The sequence below is a fragment of the Wyeomyia smithii genome, chromosome 3 (genome assembly GCF_029784165.1).
Source record: "Wyeomyia smithii strain HCP4-BCI-WySm-NY-G18 chromosome 3, ASM2978416v1, whole genome shotgun sequence".
In the NCBI taxonomy this organism is placed as follows: Eukaryota; Metazoa; Arthropoda; class Insecta; order Diptera; family Culicidae; genus Wyeomyia; species Wyeomyia smithii.
In genome coordinates this window covers 262,601,845-262,624,081 of record NC_073696.1, presented here as the reverse complement: position 1 = coordinate 262,624,081, position 22,237 = coordinate 262,601,845, and the positions used below count along the sequence as shown (strand labels likewise).

The 22,237-nt window shown below is 37.7% G+C and overlaps 1 protein-coding gene across 3 annotated transcripts in view; it reads left to right on the top strand.

The window, feature by feature from the left end:
- Positions 1-1,022: 1,022 nt before the first annotated feature.
- The window catches only part of LOC129732446 (activating transcription factor 3), a 135,629-nt gene continuing 114,414 nt past the window's right edge, over positions 1,023-22,237 (top strand). For 2 of the 3 annotated variants that reach the window (XM_055693336.1, XM_055693338.1), the window contains exon 1: positions 1,023-2,194. The gene's annotated coding sequence lies outside the window, so the exon portion shown is untranslated. Of the gene's footprint in view, positions 2,195-2,217; positions 2,482-22,237 lie in introns of those variants that run through there. The other variant, XM_055693337.1, reaches the window with a different exon arrangement.

Sequence of the window (22,237 nt, the reverse complement as noted above, 5' to 3'; positions counted from 1 at the left end):
TTGTTTAAGGAAAAGGACTGTTTCAAACTTTTCGAAAAACCTTTACCTTCGAGACATCAAATTAGTCTAAGTTTATGGACGTAAACATTAATTGACCTGTTGGGACGGAGTCACTCTGTCAGTTTTTAATACTAATATGAAGAGTACCACAGTAAATGGTTGGTGTCTACTCATGTCGGCTGTGTAAATTTGTCGTCCTTGAAACTTTTTATCAGTTTTTACCGCTGAGCAATAAACTAATAATGATAACTAGCGTATTATGAAATTGTTCAACATTTTATCTATCCAACAACATATTGGTTATTGTTATCCATCATGTGGTTATGCTATTTTTATCGTTTGAAATCTGACGGCCAGTTTCATTTCCAATTTTACAGAATGCATTCCAGTATAGCTAACAAAGACGTAGTTTCCCGTCAAAACAATCGGGGTATGATTTCAAATATACTATCAATGCTAATGAACGTTTTAGTTGCCAACATTTAATGCACTGACTGTAGCCTTCCACACAACCAGTGCCCATCGCACAAATCCATTTAAGCCGACATTATCATACACACACAATACGTCGCGCGCTTCGTCTTCTCGCGTTTATTGCGTTTCTCTCGATGTTTCCCCCGCCTATAGAGCGGTCGGCGGAATATCCATTCAAATCCAAAGCCGGCTGCCAGGTTCGATTCATTTTCCACCAGCTCGCTGTACGTCGCTGGACGCCACCGCGAAACAACCACCAACAGGACCGGCTTTTCGCGCTTTGACATTGCCGGGCCATTCTTTCACTCACGTGCTTCCAATCCAAGCTCCAACACCAACACCAACACCAGCGTTACACAGTAGACTCGCCATCGGCGCGGGACACATGCGTCCTACTCAACACGATAGCGAGCCTCCAACCAATCACAGCGAGAGGATGACGCCATCGCGAACCAATCGCGGCCCGCGATGACAGCATTTCTATTTTTAGCGACGTAAATAAACGAACCGAGCGTCGAAGCTTTGCGAATTTCGGCCCGCTTCGCGACGCCGACCGGTTAGTTGAATATCGCACACGGATCCGATCGCATGCTCGCGTCGCTGACGGTCGCTTTTGCTTTTGTTTGTTTATATTCCGGTTGTGCAGATCAGGACCACATCACTTCGACTTCCGATGCGGGAGATACTACAAGGCGCGCGAATCCGATCCATCACATTTACTTATTATTATCGACGGGACACCAACAATCTCCTAGTACGTGCAGAAGGATAGACAAATATGTCCCACTCTGCTTCTCAGGGCGAAAACCAAACGTTAGCCGAGTCCTGCATCTACTACACACACGCTAATCAGCAGAGAAAATACTTAAGTGACTATTGTTATTGTTCGGTAATTAGACTTAAACTCGTCAGGTAAAGGCTCCGCCCTTCTATACTCGCGCACTTGACTCCAAGCGTAACACAAGTGGATACACACCAAAAAAAAAACAACTTAATAAAAAATTAAGCGATCGGCAAGGAATGGAAAGAAAGCCGGTCGCAGTGGCGAAAACGAATAAACAAAAGAATACTGTGTGCATGCTTCTGCGGTGAAGATAAGTGTGCTATTTATTGTCAACCTAACGAAGCAATCTGTCAGAATTAATTTGCGACAGTCAACGACAAGTAAAAGCAGTGTTTTTTTCCCCATTCTGCATTTTATTGTTTTTGTTGTGTTTGTTTCTAGAATTAAAACAATACAAGTATTTATAGCAGATATTTATTTTTTTTTTGTTCGTTCGATGCATGAAATTGTACCCGAGAACGACACTCCCGACGCCGGCGGAATTGATTTTACCCAAAACAAAAGTACGAAGGCGTTCATTATTTGTGCGGATTTAGGTTTGTTCGCGAGTGGTTGTGCCAAAAACGTCAGCAATAAAAGTAGTTAGTAATCTCTGGCTAAGAGTACCATCATCACACACACGCACGCACACGCGTGCAGTGCAGTAACGAACCAAAACCGGGAGCAGGCGCAGACGCAGACCACACGGGCTACTGAGTTGAAACAATCAGCTGGAAAGTGGTCAGCATTGGTACCGTCATTCACACCGACTGTCATTGCGTACGGCAAGGCAAGCGCACGGATTAGTGGCGGAGAAAACCCGACGGCAGTGACGGAATCTTCGCAGCAGCTACAGAAGCAACACACGGCTCTCGGCAGCGGTCGGTGCACTAACAGGTGGTTATCGCTGCTTTATTCGAATTTTGCTTTTACTCGTTTGGGTGGGTTTTGCAGATGTGTTAATTGAAATCAAGTGGGGTTAGTGAGTCGAGAGCTACTACACGTGGAGTGGTTTCGGGTGTACACGTTTGACGTAACCGTGAGTGCCAGGAAGATGGGGTTTTGCTGTGCCGAAACCGTAAACAGGGAAAATAAATTATCTAATTAAAAAAAATGACTGTCCCTCGGAATAAGTATCAGGTGTGCGTGGCGGCAAACATGAACCATTCTAGCAGTGACAAATTGTGAGTAGACATAGTCCCATTGGTTAATTATTGCAGCGTCTGTGAAGGTAACGACAACCGACGGTGTTTCCTTGCATGCTGGGTGTCTTCTTTTGGAAGTGAAATTTTGAGAAAAAAGAAATTCACGTGTCTCTGCGATATCGTCTCGGGGCTAGACTATTGATAAGATTGGTGTGGAAAATTTTCAATTGTCTAGTTCGCCTGTAGATACTAACCTCCGATATACGGGGAAAACATGCCCCTAATAGGTGTAATGACGTATACCGGAAACTTATCGATCAAAAAAAAAACCTCAAGGTATCACCGAGCCCCGTTTCGTCTGATTGATTAACCGGAAGAACAGCTAACGACATCGGTAGCCTTTAGAAATTTTGTCTATTATGCTCGGGGTCTAACACCAGTACTGGTGCAACTTTTGTTTTATCAGTTTATCAGTTGTTTATCATCAATCACATGTTTCGATCGGAAATTTTAACCAGTACGATACAAGTGGTTAGATTTTAGCTAGCTTGGTTGAGTAACTTGAGTCGCATGCGAATGCTGCAAATGCATTTGTAAAAGTCGTACAATTTCGGATGAACACAATTGAAGAAAATGGTAGAACTTTTAGTATTCATTTTTTCCGGGTTCTTATTCCTTTATTTGCCAACTGCAATGAAAACGATCGAAAAGTTTCGCCGTTTACAACAACATATTAGTTTAAAAACCAGAGAAACCATCCCTTATTACAATCCCTAACTTCACTCCCACTCGATGTTGGCAGCATCCTCCCACAACTCAATAAAACTTCGTGGATGTACAAACCTTACAAAACCAAGCAACTTTGCATATTTTTTTTTAAATGATCAGGACTAAAATTTGACTAAGGCTGAAGATTTTTTTATAAATCAGTAACCGAAGTCAATGGATGACTTCTAGCGAATGGTCTGAGCTTTCATTAAAAACTAGTGAAAAATCAAAAAGTTCGAGATGCTGCACTGAAAAACAAACTTTTAAAAGCAAACAGTGCTTTAAAAAAACTGGTCATCTCAAATTTTTTCAAAATAAGTTTATCAGACAGACGATCTAGTAACCTAAATTTCTTTCGAACAAATCATGGTAGAAAAAAAAAGTTTTTGTAGCAAAAATTTTTTCATGTCTTTTGCTCCAAACTTAAACATTCAAACTTTAAAAGTTGATTGCATTGAACTCTTTCAAGCAACTAAATTGTTTATCTAGAAAACTTTTTTTTTTTAAATCTGCAATGATCGATTTCTGAAATTCTCATTTTGTTTTTTCAATAATTATTTTTCAGTGTAAGATCTTGAATTTCAATTCTCCAATGCTTTCAAATGAAAATTCAGACAACTTCCTGAAGCCTCTGCCAGGCTAAACGCCAACGCGAGCGATCGGGAGAGATTTTTGCCGTAGGTTAATGAACGGCTCTATTACGGCTGTTTATTTACCTACGGCAAGAATCTCGCCCAATCGCTCGCGTTGGCATTCAGCATGGCAGAGGCCTGAAAGCTATTTCTTGACCACCTTTCTCCTCGCCATTATCTAATTACATCGATGTATAAAAAAAAGGTTCCCAAACTTCAGACCTTCCCAAATGATTGTCCAGATAAATTTTCACTAAACTAATCAATATTCTGCAACTTCACAGAAGAACCGTAGTGTTCTACAACTCCGACAAAATTATGTCAAAGACGAGGACAGATAGTTGAATGATTTTTATTATGGGATAAAAATACATCGAAAGCTATCATAGGTTAACATGTACCCTCATTCAATTTTATAAAATGGTGACCTGGGCATATTTTTGACGTAGGACTACGTAATCACTTTAATAGGGTGGCATGCTGTAGTAACGACTAAGGCTACCCCAAACTAGTGCCATAATAATTTGCTTATCTTCGTGAAAGTAAATTAGCGAATAATTGAATTAAAAAAGAAACCCTCCAATTTTTAGTTCTGTTTCGCAGCTTTCAATCAATCACAAGCTCGCCTTCTGTAGCTGTAAGAGGTCTTGTAATATAATTTCCAAATGCTCGTTAGGCTATTATCATTTAACGGATTTCACACGCGAATGTCTCGATCAGCAGGTCAAATATTACCCATGCTTGAAGTGTAATAATAAGAATATGTTGTCAATAATAAAGATTAAAAATTAAACGTTAAAATCGTGCACATTCAACCAATTAAAGCTCGCTCCTTTTTTGTTAGTTTTTTGTTTCGTTTCGGCTTACTATGAAGAAAGAATGTGCGAAAATCAGTCACTCATTTGCTTCAGTGGCGTGACGTAATAATGCACCGAAACTTCACTTTTTGTCAACAACAACCTGCCGAAAAGTAGAGCTTGAATGCATTTAATTTTAATTGATGGGTAAAAATTCAACCGATCACGAGCTCGCTTTTATGGATGAGAACATGATGGTATAGTGTAGAATCGTACCTGTCAAGTGCCGGCTTTCGAATGCATTAACCGTTACTTTTACTGAATGAATTTTAAACAGCAATGTCTTGATCGATACGCGAAGTTCACTCCAAACTTTTGATATAACAATGGACATATTTTTTCAATTCTCAATCAATTATTAACTCCCTTTCTGTTCGTATACAGCGGAAGCATCAGATGTTATAATATCATGTTCAAATGCTTACTGTAGTCTAAGAGGGCAAGAAGTGGAACTTAATTCCTTAGCGCCTTTCAGCTTCATTCTTAATGGGGTCTTCGGAACATTTTCTTGTATAAATGACTCGCATAATTTCAAAGCACAAAAAGTTATGTGGGTACAGATTTACAGAGTATTTTATGTAGAAGTTACTTAAAATTTAGTTTTTTGTACATTACTTTCGCACTTGCATTTTACAAACAAAAGATGTTTTTGAGAACCGTCGGGACACACATAACACACGTTTTCGCTAGGGGTTACACATCTCCAAGACTTTTCCTTACAAAGTTATGATATATTAAAACTTTGTACGATATCTTTAAGATAACAGCAAAAAGGGGCAAGTAGAGGAATAATATCAATACTATTCCTCGAAGTTCAGCTCAAGTACTATGAACTAATATTGATTTTATTTATTTCAATCGACCCAACTGGTGTAAATTAATGAACCTTTTGCTTTTAATAGGTTTTTACTAGTAATTTTCAATAGATTTCAGAGAAAACTGCAATGCTTGTTTAAATCCGATTCTCGCTTACTTGATACACTACGCTTTTGGATAATATAAATATTGCTTTCCAATTAACTCGAAATTTGCTTGGGCGCACTTTGAAGATCTAGCAGACTACTGTTTCACCATATACTTGAAGCCGAAAAAACACAACCCACGGCCCGGATGACAGCGAGCATTTTTTTTCTTTTCATCATAAGAAGCTTCGAACAACTTTGGATTATCATGCGGGTCATTTATATAAACAATTATACCGAAGACACCATTAAGCAACGACGAAGTTAGAATGCGCTAAGAAAATTAGTTTCTTTTTTTGATCTTTTGGACCACAATGCACTGAACGGATTTTAACAAAATTATCTTGAACGGCTGATAAAATAATTGGAATATTCTTTTTACATTCAACCAAACAAACTCGCTTCTCCTTTTCTGGTATACTAAATAGAGAAAGTGCGAAAATCAATCGCTCTTTTCTATTTTTTTCGTTTTTGTGTTCCTTACAATTAATAGACATAAGATGTCAGAATGGTACTGATAGATGATTTCTAAGAAATTAAACCAAGGACCGGAAGTGTTCCCAGATAGATTTTTTTTTTTTTGTTTGATTGATCACCACCGGTTGCCACTCCGTTACTGACCAGGATCGACCGGAATTGCACATCCAATTTATCAATTATTGCTTAGGATTTAGCTATTCGATGTGCATCTCCAATGATCCCTGCATGCTGATCAGTACCGACGCCCGCCGGTCCAGAACGTAGATCAAAGGAAGAAAGGAAAGGAAAGTTAGTGCAATACTTGTTGCTACTAGAGGCCAGATATACTCCTGCTCACTCCACAAGCATCACGGGTAAGAGGGAGTTTTGTGGTAGTTGTTTGTCACGTTTCTTTTTCGAAATTTCTTCGTGTTGCCAGATAAATCATTTTTGTATTTCAAAACTAAATTAGCAATTTTTCGGCAAATGCAGCCATTTTTATTTTGAATTTTCATTATTCCATCGTGATCCTTGAAAATTTTCACCTAATATGAGTCAATCTTGGGATTTTTACGAAACCAGCTATGAATTTTTATATTAAACAATGAAAAATGTCTGTTAACTTTCTAACTCAAAGAACAACCCAAATGATATTTTTTAGGATTTTACTGCCAATTAAGGAATCCAAATATATCTTTATTTTTTGCAGCAGTGATGCCATCTTTTTTCTTCTCAATGATTTTCCAGCAACTTTTCAATTGAAAATATCGGTTTATCTCTTTATTGCATTTTCGTCGCCATTTTATATTGTTTTATTCTACGGTGATATCAAATTGAAAGTAATTTTATTTCAATTTTCTCGTCATAATGTAATGGACAGATATAAACAGGTAATAAACAAACATACAAAAACAATTTGCTTACTTTTTTCTTTGGAATTGCGTGTTTTTAATATTTTAAAAAATACGTTATTTTGCAAGAAGTAAAAAAGGGGTATTTCAATCGACACCAAAATTAAATTTTTTTCAGAGAGAATCTAGATGAATAATCTCTCCAGCTTTTAGCCAAATCCGTGATCGTCGTGTCCAAGTGGTATGAAGACTTCGTATGGAGCGACTCATCTGTGTAAAATGCCCGACGTTTCAGCCGTTTTCAGTGGCCTTTTCCAAATTTACCTATGTCTGATTACACAGATTACTGTATAATAGCTCTAAAAAAGATTGAGAAAACCAAATAATTCACCGTTCTATGTTGTTAATTCACCAAGCACGATAATTTTCATTGATCAGTAAAACAACTTTTATCTACCGGAAAACTGAGGGACATTTTTTGTGAATTTTTTTCAAAACAGGCCAAAAAGTTTAGTTTTAATTCAATTTTCACTCAATGCTTATGTCATTATAGAGCTAAAATTAACAACTCAGTAATGTCAAATCGACTAATCTACAGACGATAATTACGTTTTTTGTCTGTTTGATCTCTCCCAACTGGTCTCGAGGTACGATGCTGGCCTAACAAGCCAGTCGTCGTAGGTTCGAGTCTCGGCTCGGGAGAAACTGTTAGTGTCAGAAGGAACGTAGCGCTAGCCCCGCAATTATCTAGTTGGCTGCGAAGTCTGTGTATAATAAACAGAAGGTCGAGTTCCGATACGGAATGTAGCACCAAGGCTTTGCTTTGCTTTTTTGTCTGTTTGATTAAGATAATTCTAATTTACTTTTCGAAATTTTAATAGACGTTTCTTTATCAAAATACTGTTTATCGTTTTCATGTTCCTGTTCTTGAACGTTCATAACATTCTGGAGGTGCAAATTTGAACATCGTCTGAATCAGGGGTTACAGGTCGATGCCGATTAGAACTTCAATTTGAAAGCCTATGAAACTCGAAAAAAAAAATTGATCAAAATCTTGTAATTAGATCAATCTTGATTAAAATGCTTTGAGAACCTCGAACATTTTTACTTTAAACATGCCGGCAGATAATTTTCATCTCTTTTCAAACTGTTACTAGACAGTGTTTTTTAGTTATTTATTGTAACAATCGAAATGACAAGTTAGAGAAAAATACTATATTTCGTACCATTCCACATTTTTTGAAGTTTATCCACAGAAGCAATTTCATATCGTCTGCACCCACCCGCCGTCTGGCGATTCTGTCTGTGGCAAATTTCGATAAAAATCTCACCCAATCTTCCGCCTGAAACATGAATAATATTTGCAGACTAGAGAAGTGACTTAGAAGGTGTGTAGGTATTCAGATTTCTCTATGTTTATCTACTTGGTTTATGGGTGCCGTGAAAAACCGCACAACTTTATGTTCCCCCACACAGCCGTCAATTCCCGGTCGGTACGCCACACCAACCGTCGCATTGTTTGTGGACGAAATGCCAATAAATAAATATTTAGATTACGATTGAAAACAAAGTCGACCGTAAAATAGTGACTTCTCAATCGTATTCCGTGTAGATTCGTCGTCGCCTTTCAGATTTTAGCAAACACTGATCTGTGAATCATCATCGATTCGAATCGACAGAAAGTGACCTTACTCCGATCGATATTACAAACGTACGTACCATAAACAAACAACTGTCCGCGGCTGGTCTTAAATCAAACCAGAAGGTGTTTCCTATCGGCAGAGAGCTATACAATTTCTCCGTCGCGCTTCTAAGCACCAACATTGAAACAAATTGCCGTTTAATTAAAAGATTGAATCTGGTTAACCTGTGCGGTCGAGCACGAGCTCACGCGCCAGAAGATTGCTCCGGTATGCGGCGGTTGTCATAAAAAGAAACTTTATTCCGCCTCCCCAGAGCTTCGGCCAGCATAGCTCAAGTCAACCCACCTTGTGTCTCTTGCTTTCGTTTTTTTTTTCTTCTAGTTTTGTAGGACAGCAACTACCGCTGTATACATTGCATAAGCACTGATGTTCCGATATCGAGCGAGGTCATCTGCGAGGGCAATTTACGACCGTGTTCCACCGGTCTTGGTATCTAAAAGCAAGCGACGAACTTATTTTTTTGATGACCCTGCGCTATCAGTGCTAGCAAATTAAACCACTGGTCTGACAGAGTTGCTAGAGATAAATGTTTATTTAATCTATCTATGCATTATGTTGTGTTTGTGTGCACTGCGCGACCAGCGGTTGATAAGATCGCTAACTGGACCTGTCCTTTATATAAGTGGATTGCCAAAAGGCAGCGGAACAGCCAATAAAATGCTGCCGAAGAGGAATTCGAGTTTGAAATTCAGCACGACAAACCGCAGAAGTCGTTGGCCGCCATGGTATTATATGAAAGGTACTATTCAGCGCACGCCATCTCTCGAAAAAAAACCAGACGCGTTGGCGTTGTGCCTTTTACTGCTGGCGTCGCATTCGAAACCCGAAATTGGCAGCCCGTGTGCCGGAAGTGAGGGCGTTTTTATTCGCGCCTTCCTCCGATCGTTGTGTGTGTGCAAGCAATTCGCCCGCAGCTCTATCAGGTGATGAGATCTTGATCGATCGATCGATCAAGTCGAGACCCGCAACGAAGAGGCGGTCGCTAAGGCTGATTGTTCGGCAGGGTTAATGAGGCAATGTTTTGTAGCATATTAATTGCGACAAAACTGTTGCTTGTGGTGTTTCATAAACGCGTGCAACCGGTCGCCGGTTGATCGGGGAATGGAATTGATTGATTGAGTGTATCCCATTATTAGTGAAAGCATTTGAAAAAATGTAAGTGCGAATGTTTATAGTGGTAGGAAATGGACCTGTGAATATCTGAATATTTTGGAAAATAGAAGTAGTTGCTAAGCTGAAGATTTTGCACGGGCGAAGAATTGTCTAAAACTCGAGAATTCATGCATTTCCATACAAAAAAGTTCTATCCGATTTTTTTTTATTTCTGATCATATGTTTTTGTTTTTTTTTTTTATTTCAAAAACTTCCAAGCCGTTTATCATATATAGGATTTTTTGGCAACAAATTTAAAGTATTAAATAAGTCTTTATTGGAAAAATATCAAACTGTACCTTGAATAACAATAACCATATCAAAACTATGATACAAACCTGTTTTGCAGCTTTGAAGGGTTTGAGACGAAGGAGATCTTAACGTTTGATTTTTTCTGGATTAAAAAAAAAATACCTGAAATATCAGATATATTTTTTTATTTTGCAGATAGAATTGTTTCAGTCTTTAATGTCCATCATAACCACCATGCGGCTCCATTGAACAAAGCAACTGCGATGATATCATGATACAAAGCTGTTGCATTGCGGTGTTTTTCCCAATGGAGACGCACGGTGGTAATAGTGGGCATTTAAGATTAAAACAATTATATCTGCAAAAAAACATATACCTGATATTTTTTGTAAAATTTTCTGAGAAATCCAAAAAAATATCTTGAATCTTAGACCTTCAAAAATGGCAAAAGAATTTTCACATCATAATAAGTGCATGGTAGGGGAGCTTCATGGCCGCAAAGTTACAGTGTCTGCTCTCAAAAGCAGGTTGTCATAGGTTTGAATCTCAATAGAATCAGGCCACTCGATATCAGAATGACTTAAGCATGGGTCGATTCACAGACTCCTCCACATAAAAAGTTTTCTTCAGACTGAAAAACTCGAATCTAAACCTTCGGAAATTTCATGTTATCCGCTTAATAACATGCTTGAGGCGATGATAAAGTCGATAGAGAAGATAAGGGATAATAAATCTGGGTGAATTAAGCACTATAACACGCATTAGGTAACTTCTCAATAAGCGAAGTAAAAAAGTAAAAAAAAAAAACAACAAAAATGTGCGAGCAGCAAGAAACGCTCGGACAATGCTACTAAAGATAAAAAGTTACTGGTTGCGGAGGGGTCCATACAAGAAAAAGTGAATGGTAATTATTTTTATTTTTACTGAAAAGTCCCAATAAAGCAAAACCTTGATGCTACATTCCGATTCGGAGCTCGACCTTCTGTTTATTTATACACAGACACACTGTACTGTACAGACAATTGCGGGGCTAGCGCTACGATCCTACAGACACTAATAGTCTCTCCCGAGCCGGGACTCGAACCTACGACGATTGGCTTGTTAGGCCAGCATCGTACTTCGAGACCATCTGGGAGATGAAAAGTCCCATCAATTACCTTTAATTTGATGCTGGAAGAGTCAAAATCGGAAAACGGCACCTCAACCAAGAACTTTTAATTTTTTGAAGTAGAATACTCCTCTCAGGAAGTTCGCCTACATAAGGATGTGAAATGAAAATCTAAAACCGAAAAAAGTGAAAAATATGTTCAATTTCAAATGCCAATAAATCGGTTAGCATTCGATGGATTTCCTTCGTTCTTGCAGCAATAGTTTGGAAAATCTTCTAAGATTCTTCCCAAATGAAGATAATTGTAATTTTAGTATTCAAACTATTGTACTATTGGAAATAGTCAAGCCTTGACAAAATGAAAAATTCGACCTCTGATTGGTAGTTATATGATTGCTTCCCAAGCACGGTCGACAGAGTCATATACCTTGCAATTAAAAATATGCTATTTGGATCATATAAGAGCTTGTTTCAGCCGAAGTCGCTCATAATAGTTCTAGACAGCGACAACAGCAGTCATCCCTTAGCAGTAGCAGTGCAGTGGATACCAGCGATAGCGGATAGCGGCCACAGCTGTGGCGTAGCAATGGATAGCGCACTAGTTGCAGCGGATCTCAGCATCGTTAGCAGCTGGGCCAGCTGATGCAGGGACAGCGGATACCAATGGCAGCGTATAGCGGCCACAACTCTGGCATAGCTACGGTTAGCGTAGCAGTTGCAGCGAGTACATCTGACCATGAAGCATTTATGCAATAATTGAATGAAAATTGCAATTGCAGCAATCGGCCTTTTTCGAGGCTACAAAATGTTTTTGGAAGAGCATAATGAATGGTTATTAATAAACTACAACTGAGGTTTGATGCTGCTGCAAATGCACAGCAGTGTGATGTTTATTACGATTTTTTGATACTGTGCATAACGAGCGGTATATACGAAACAAATCAGATTTCAAACAGAAAAGTTCAGCATGTTTTGCTCACGATGCTGAGTCTGTTTTTGAAAATTCACAATACTTCATTTACAAGAATGTAACGTCTTGAAGAAGACGGTTAAAGTTTGACAACCCAGCAGAATTTTGACCTTTATACTCCTGTCTACCATCGGCAATATCAAACACGCAACAATTTGCTTCCATGCGACACGGAGACGGGAACATTGTTTTCTTCCAAGCCGCACAACACGACACAATACATATTATTTTGTTGCCTTAATGAGAGCTCTATCGGTCCGGCTCGACAGAATGTCCACAAGAAATCGTTTTTGTACATCCGTGTTACGACACTGAAAAAAGTCTGTGTTTTTCGTACATGAGTATTACGACATACGAAATAAATTTTTTGTAACGTTGTTGAATGGTATAACTGGAAATAATTCAGCCACACCAATTTTTCCAGTTATATCATTCCACAGCGTTCGAAAAATTTATTATGTCAGAGCGGATATCGCACGGTATCTGACCATGAAGCATTTGTGCAATAATTGAATGAAAATTGCAATTGCAGCAATCGGCCTTTTTCAAGGCTACAAAATGTATTTTGAAGAGCATAATAAATGGTTATTAATAACTGCAACTGAGGTTTGATGCTGCTGCAAATGCACAGCAGTGTGATGTTTATTGCGATTTTTTGATACTGTGCTTAACAAGCGGTATATACGAAACAAATCCGATTTCAGAATGACTGACACGCAAGCAGCCGGGTTATCTTTCTTGTAAAAGTATTTTACTTCAACCTTGCGGTCGTGGCTTTACACACAACCCTCCTGTGATTTTTTGCTACATATGAAGATATGTGCGAATGAATAATACAACTATAAATTCAGCATCCTATTGTCAAGATAAAGAGAATTTGGTTTGTTCCAATGCATGTACAAGAAACTTTGTTAATTTTTTTTTTATTATTTATTTATTAACATTCATCGGACATAATTGTGTATATGAACACTTAAGGACTAAAAACTTAAAAATTGTAATTTGTTGAACGATAAAACACTCTAGTACTAAAATTGAAGTTAAACAAATGGTGACACAAACTAAACAGTAAACACATACACCTCATTGGTTGTGCATAATCTGTTCGGTGCTGTTGGAGTCTGTGAAAGCTTCGCTGTCTGAGTGGTCGGGGAATAATATTCAAGTCGATCTAAACAAGAAGCACTTTAGACATAGTTAGTTCTTATAACTTTTCGTCTCTTCTGTAGCATTTCCATACCTAACAGCGGCATTGGCTCTCGTAAGGTGTTAGATCGTGGGGGTTTCGCCAGGGCCGAAATCCTTACCTTACAAACATCACTCGGATTTTTTCTAGCAGAGCCAACAAACTTCGAAGTCATCAACGTAAACCAACCTACACCCTTGAGATACAACATGGCAAACGTAGTTGAGAAATGAATAGAATAATAATAGTCCCAGGTTACTGCCATGGGGTACACCAGAGTAATTACCGAACGGATTAGATTCGGTAGCTTCCAGTTTGTCGTTAAACAGTCGATTAGTCAAATATCACTGTAACCATCTAACCACATTTGTTGCTCCGCCGAGATGGTCTATTGAATCCGGTAATTCACTATGTCGAATGCAGACTCAAAATACGTGGAAACTGGATCTTAGCTCCCTGTTATATAGACTTTAAACGGAAAAGGGAAATTGCACTTGTCTGTTGTTATCGTGGTTTTTGACAGTGTTTGTTTTTGTTGGTTGTTCCACAATACACCATTTTATTCCTGGTGTAGAGCGGGACAGAAAAAGCGTAATTTTGGTGTAGTCCGGAAAATAAAAAAAACAGCTACAGGGCAAAATTGTTGTCCAGGTGTAGTTACACCGCAAAAACGAATTCGGCATAGTAATCAGACATGAATAAACTTCCTTCGGTAAAGATCACCAAAATAGGCCGAAACGTCGGGTGATTTACACAGATTGTTGGAACCTTTGGAGAAAGGTGCTAATAAACGATTGATTTTAGCGCCTCGAATGTGCTCGATGTTCAACTCATCTTCCAACAAGTTTAGTAGCCAAAAAAATGTTCCAGTTATTATATAATATCTAGAGAAACATTTCAAAAGGTCCTATCTGCTTTGATTGACTTTTTGATCGATCACTTTCATTCAATCACCAAAACTTATTAAACACTTTTTATGCCACGTTATTTGCACGAGTTGCTAGTGGATGGATCACTCTAGCTTCCTGAACGAAAACCACGCTTGGGAAAGTTACTAAAGCTGAACCATTATTAAAATAAAAAGACGATCCGGAAAAACGATAAAAGCAGATAGGACCGTTTGAAATTTCTATCTAGATATAATAATTATTATATGGGCAACCTGTCGGACAAAGACATTGGTATTGGAAATCCGTTAAGTGGAGACCCTGTCACTGTGAGAATTTTAAAATGATTTATAACATCTGTTGCTGCCACAGTATGCGAACGAAATGTGATTGATTTTCGCACATTCTTTCTATATAGCAAGCCAAAACGCAGCAGAAAGCAAACAAAAGCGAAGCGAATTTGTGATTGGTTAAAGATATTTTTTTTTTTTTTTTTTTTTTAAGGGGGGATTTGTTAGTAGCTTAAGTATTTATGATAAATATTAGTAAATAATGAGTATGTGTGTCCAATCACAAATGGTGACTTCTCAACACTGTTAGAAATTTGTAATTTTAATTGTTAGGATTTGTTTGCTTTCGCAATTAGGACTTATCATTCGTAGGGATTTAAACCTACTTGTCAGAAAAGGGGAAGTAAACTTACAACTAACTTAATTGCTAACTTATTGGCTATAAAGAGAGCTTATCGTAGCAATTGAGGATTGCAACGATTTTTGTCGAAAATTGTTAATAATTTTATTTGACATAGCTTCTAATGGTTCAACACCAGTAAGTCTATGTAATTCGAGTGTACCAAACCAAGGAGGACGCTTCAAAATCATTTTCAGAATTTTATTCTGAATCCTTTGAAGCGTTTTCTTCCTTGTTGAACAGCAACTTGACCAGATCGGTACAGCATAAAGCATTGCTGGTCTAAAAATTTGTTTGTAAATCAAAAGTTTGTTCTTTAAACAAAGTTTAGAATTCCTGTTAATGAGAGGATATAAACATCTCGTATATTTGATGCACTTGGCTTGTATACTCTCAATGTGCTCTTTGAAAATAAGTTTTTTATCATAAATTAGTCCCAAGTACTTAACCTTGTCGGACCAACTTAAAATAACCCCATTCATCTTGACAACGTGATTATTGTTTGGCTTGAGGAAAGAAGCCCTAGGCTTATGCGGAAAAATTATCATTTGAGTTTTAGAAGCATTGGGAGAGATTTTCCACTTTTGCAAGTAGGAAGAAAAAATATCTAAACTTTTCTGCAATCGACTGCATATGACACGAAGACTTTTTCCTTTTACGGAAATGCTTGTGTCATCGCAGAACAATGACTTTGTGCATCCTGGAGGCAAATCAGGAAGATCTGAAGTGAATATGTTGTACAGGACTGGACCCAAGACTGAACCTTGAGGTACACCTGCTCTGACAGGAAATCTATCAGATTTTGAATTCTGATAGACAACCTGCAGAGTTCGATCAGTAAGATAATTTTTTAAAATTTTGATTAGGAAAATTGGAAAATTAAAAGTTTGCAATTTCGCAATCAAACCTTTATGCCAAACACTGTCGAATGCTTTTTCTATGTCTAAAAGAGCAGCTCCAGTGGAATAACCTTCAGATTTGTTAGCTCGTATCATATTAGTAACTCTGAGCAATTGATGAGTTGTGGAATGCCCATGGCGAAATCCAAACTGTTCATTTGCAAAAATTGAATTTTCGTTGATGTGTGACATCGTTCTGTTAAGAATAATTCTCTCAAACAGTTTACTTATTGAAGAAAGCAAACTGATTGGTCGATAACTTGAAACTTCAGCTGGGTTCTCCGGTTTTAAAATGGGAGTAATTTTTGCATTTTTCCATAATTTGGGAAAATATGCAATTTTGAAGCAGCAATTGAAAATTTTTACTAAAAATTCCATTGTGCTCTCAGGGAGATGTTTGATTAGTATATTAAAGATTCCATCGTCACCAGGTGCTTTCATATTTTTGAAATTTTTAATAATTGATTTAATCTCATTCAAGTTAGTTTCAATTATTTCTGCAGGTAAAAAATTCTGGGAAGAAATTAAATCAAATTGACGTGTGACTTCATTTTCAATTGGACTCACAAAATTCAAATTTGAGTTATGAACACTCTCAAACTGCTGAGCAAGTCTTTGAGCCTTTTGTTCATTGGATACAAGAAAACGTTCACCATCTTTTAAAATTGGAATAGGCTTTGAAGGTTTCTTAAGAATCTTCGACAGCTTCCAAAATGGTTTTGAATATGGTTTCAATTTTTCAACTTTAGTCTGAAAACTTTGATTTCTCAGTAGAGTAAATCTATGTTTAATCTCTTTCTGTAAATCTTTATAAATAGTTTTAAAAACAGGGTCACGAGATCGTTGATATTGACGTCTGCGGACATTTTTCAAACGAATTAGAAGTTGAAGATTTTCGTCAATTATTGGTGAATCAAATTTCATTTGAGCCTTTGGAACAGAATAATTCCTGGCATCAACAATTGCACATTTTAATGCTTCCAAAGCGGAATCAATATTCACTTCGTTTTGCAAATCAAGCTCATTATTGAAATTTCTCTCAATATGAGTTTTGTATCTTTCCCAATTAGCCTTGTTATAATTAAAAACAGAGCTCATAGGGTTTAAAACTGATTCATGTGATAAAGAAAAAGTTATTGGAAGATGATCAGAATCAAAGTCAGCATGTGTGATCAAATCACTACATACATGACTTTGATCTGTAAGCACCAAATCAATTGTTGAAGGGTTTCTTACAGAAGAAAAGCATGTAGGACTATTCGGAGACAAAATAGAATAGTATCCTGAAGAACAATCGTTGAATAAAATTTTGCCATTGGAATTACTTTGAGAATTATTCCATGAACGATGTTTAGCGTTAAAATCGCCGATTATGAAAAATTTCGAACGATTTCTGGTGAGTTTTTGTAAATCACCTTTAAAATAATTTTTGAGCTCGCGTGTGCATTGAAATGGTAAATATGCTGCGGCAATAAATAAAATGCCAAGTTCAGTTTGAACTTCAATTCCCAAAGTTTCAATAACTTTCGTCTCAAGATGGGGAAGAGCACGATGTTTGATTCGGCGATGAATAACAATTGCAACTCCACCGCCGGAACCCTGAATCCTATCATATCTATGAACCACGTAATTGGGATCATATTTTAATTTTATGTTAGGTTTCAGAAATGTTTCAGTAATAATTGCAATATGCACATTATTTACTGTTAAAAAGTTAAAAAGCTCATTCTCATTGGCCTTCAATGAGCGAGCATTCCAATTTAATATTTTAATTGTTTTATTTAAAATCATTGCTAAATTTTAAATTAGAAACAATTTTAATAGTAAAATTTGTGCCTATTTGAATGGCTTCAAACATTGATTTTGCCTGCAACATGGCGTTCATAAGATCGAACATTGCCTGTTGCAAAAAAGAAAGTTTACCTGCCGTAATAGGCCCCAGGCAGTTGACATTAGAAAAAATATTTTCGGCAGCAATATTAGCTGGAGTGATAGGTGTACAATTATTTTCTAGCCTGTTTTGCTTACCCATATTAACGGTCATTTTCGAACTACCAACACTAGGCGGTATAATGTTCGAACTACCTGTAACCTGTGCATAAGTTAAACGGGTATGCAAACTATGCGTCACTGGTACGCTTGGAGAATTTTGTTTTGAAGTTGGTTTTAATTGAGAAATTGAATTTTGTTTACCTTGCCTTGCCTTAACAATTGCTAAACGGACTGGGCATTGATAAAAATTTGACATATGGTTGCCGTTACAATTCGCACAGCGAAAATTTTTACTCTCTTTCACAGGACATGTGTCCTTTTTGTGAGAAGAGTCTCCACAATTAAGACATTTTTGGTCCATGTTACAGAATTTGGAACCATGGCCATAACGTTGGCAAGTACGGCATTGGGTGATATGCTTTTCACCTCCGCCATACTTCCTATAAATTTCCCACTTTACACGCACATTATACAAAGCATGTGCTTTTTCAAAAAATTTTAAGTTGTTAACCTCATTGCGGTTAAAATGAATTAAATAATTAACAAGGGAAATTCCAGTTCTCTGACTGTTTTCGCCTCGTGATTTTTGTTTCATTAGAATTACTTGGGTAGGGGCTATGCCAAGTAATTCTGTTAAAGTAAGTTTGATCTCATCAACGGTTTGATCGTTGGTGAGACCTTTCAAGACAACCTTGAACGGCTTGGCGTTCTTGGTGTCATATGTAAAAAATTTGTACATCTTGTCAGTTAAATACTGAACAAGACGATCACGACCCTTTACTGAGTCGGCTAATAAGCGGCATTCACCTCTACGGCCAATTTGATAGGTAACTTTAACGTCAGAAACAAACGTTGAAAGTTCCTTTTTGAATATATTAAATTCAGAAGAAATAGTTACCACAATAGGTGGAACTTTCTCCTTTTTTAAAGATTTTATATTTTGTATAGTTTCGTTATTAATAACTTCCATTTCACCAGCTTCTTGCTCAGGCAAAATATCAAAAGGATTGTCACTACAGACACTCGATGTGTCAGAAAGAGATGCCTCTCTTTTCCTCCCCGCAGCGATGCGAGGTTTCTTTTTTCGTCCAGCCATTTCAGGTGATACGAAAAAAGTTAAAATAAATGTTAAATTCAAAAGTAGGTAGTCTTGAGAAAGACTGATGGGAAATAACTTTCAGGTAATCTTTAAAAGACACACTGACAAAACACAAACTTTGAAGCTATAGGCAGTCAAAGACCAGTCCACAAGCAACCGAAAAAACGTCTGATCTGTAGGACAGTTCAAGACGCGTTAAAGATATTTTAATCATTACACCACAAGCATGGCACAATGTTTCCAAAGCGATAAAAACGTGATCGAAATTATTTTAAGCCAAAAAAGCTGATTTTAGAATCATAGTACCTTTAGCAAAATTCCATAAAAATCCACTTAAAAAGGTAGGTAAAAGTACACTTAAGTCGTTTTTTACGCGGGGGATACATGCCGCGTAAAAAAAACCGCGTAAAAAACCACGTAAATTCCGGAATCCGCGTAAATTCTGGAATCCGCGTAAAAAAACCGTGTAAATTCCGAAATCCGCGTAAAAATAGCGTAAATTCCGGAATCCGCGTAAAAAACCGCGTAAAAAGCGACCTTAGTGTATAATGTCTTCAACACAGTTGTTTCTTTTAAAATGTGCTACAACTCTGCCAAACAAAGTAGATTTTATATTCTAAAATGAGAAAAGTAAAATTTGTTGCTTACTGTTAAGTGGATTGGTTGCAAAATTGCAACTTCTTAACATGGAGAATAATAAATCAAACAATTTTACTGAAGACACTCCGGCTCTAAAATCAATTTTTTCGTACCAATATAATTTAAATCACGATTTTGCAGCTTTGGAAACAGTGAGATGGGCCCTATCGATCAAAACATTGGCGTGTGAAAATCGTTCAGTAGTTGCAACTACAGAAAGCTAGCTCGTGATTAGTTGAAAGCTGTGAAACTTACCCAAAAATTGTGATTTTCAACTCAACTTTTTGTTTATTAACTATCGCAAAGATTTACCAATTATACTACAAGTTTGGGCCAACCTACACCTTTCGATTAAGACATTGGTGGTCAAAATCCGTTCAGGTGTAATAACATAATAGTAACATAAAAGTAACTCAACCTGAAAAGGGCGCATTTTCGTTCTACTTTCCATAGCATAGCCACCGTTTTGAAGACGAGAGATGTAGTCCTACGTCAAAAATGCGGGTCTGAAATTTTTCGATAAAGAATATTTATAACGGTTTCGGATTAGGGTTTGCAATCCCGGGAAATACATTTTACCGGATCCCGGAAACAGAAGTATTTATTGCTGGGATCCCGGGATTCCCGAGTTCCCCGAAAAATTATGCAACCAATGAGCCTGAAAAAAAAAGTAATAAAACTCAAAGTCAGTTCAACTAGGGTCGTGGCCGCGATTTTTACGTATAAACCATCTTTGCAGGCTTATTACTGATTATTCATTATTCTATCGTTTCCTCCTAGTGATACTAACTCCAAAAGAGTTAAAGAACTGGAATCGATGGTTTCGCAAAGTTTTACGGAAGGAAATTACATTATTTGGGCTTAATAAAAAATTGTCAGTGGATCTGAAGTGATTGTTTGACAACAAAAAGACTTGAAACCTCCTTTTCTGCAAATATTTGCAACACAAATCTATCGCAAATTTCTGACGTGAACTTGAAAATGTTTTTTTTAATTCGTTTTTCATACGAATTGATAATGAAATTGTAAACGACTTTTTGTTACCTTGTATCAATAAACTTTATTCGAATCTCATTTTTGCTGCGAATTTTTTTTTATTTCTCGGGTCTCGAGAATTCCCAGGAAATGAAAACAGATCGACGTGAAAATTTGTATGTAGGGGTTTTTGGTGCCGATAAAGGTTCCTATGATAGTTTGAGAACTCTCCCTCTTCTGGAAGGGAGGGGTCCCATGCAAATGAAGCATAAATTCCTGCTCAAGAACAAACCAAGCAAATGACACCGGATTTGGCATGTGAATGTATCAAATATGTCCATAATAGTTGGACGCCCCTCCCTTTTCTGGAAGGAAGGGGTTCCATACAAATGAAATACAAATTTCTGCACATCTCGAGAACTAATCAACTAAATGGAACCAAATTTGGCAGGTAAATGTTTTAGTCGAAAAAATATGTCCATAATGTTTTGACACCCCTCCTTTTTTAAGGGAGGGGTGCCATACAAATGAAACACAATTTTCGAAACGATATATAATAATCATACTTTTATATTACACCAGCTATAATTATTCACTTTTATTCTGTAATCTGGTCGAAGTTTGAATCAAAGCGGTACAACTAATGAACAAATTTAAACTTTTACTACAGAGTAAAAAGAAATTCTCATCACTTATATCGAATCGACCAGCTCTAAATTTATCACACATTCCGGAAACTACCACCCCGCGGACTCACCACCGATTAATGAGAGAGACCGTAAAAGAATTAACAGGCAGAGCACCCTCGCCACCCTCGAATCCAACGAGCTTCCCCATCTGTTACGGTTAATCGCCCTCGGCATCAATTTAGATCACTTTGATCGTCGCGTAAATGTAGCAAATGATGCACGGCCTGTTTGCTCTTTTCGCGCGGCTGAAAGGAAATACGATTGCGAAAGAAAAATAAAACCATATGAATTCTAAATCGTCACAGCCGCCTACGCGAACAGCCTCCTGTGCTGCTTGCTAAAGTCCAGCTTCACTATGGCGATCCGCATGAACCTGTGAACGTTTTCGTGTTCGACCTTTCTGCGGGTTTATCTTCAAACGAGAGAACTTTGATATCTTCCAAATGAGTCGGGTTTTTTCCTTGAACAACCCTAGCGCGCTCGAGCAGGTACTATGAAACAAGAAACAGAAGATTCATTCGCTGACCAGCTCGATTCCTCCACCCGCGCTGGTTTGCCTTATACAGCGGACCGAATGAGTTAGTGACAAACATGACGGCCGCAGATGTTTTTGTTGCTGTTGGGGAACTGAGAAGAATGACCTTTGTCCCATTTTGGGACTAAAACACAGTCGCCTACTGCGCGTTGTTGCAGTTGGGGTTCTTCTAATGTCATTTTGATCGGCAACAGCTTATGGGACGCCTTCGCATTATTGTACTGCCATTTATTCGTATGGAAATTCACCAAATGAAAGTGATCATCCACTGTTAAAAGACATGATCGCAATGAGGTTTAGGGCGACATTTGTCACGCAGTGCGCTTGCAGCTGTTGGGTTGAACGAAAAAAAAGCTAACAAGACTTGTCACACTGTCGGTGGTGTCGTTGCTGATAAATTGGAAATGTCATACCCCTTCTTCGGAACGCGCACGCCTTCGTGACACAAGCAAAGCAGGCGTGAGAAATTGTTTTCGGGTGTGATCCGCAG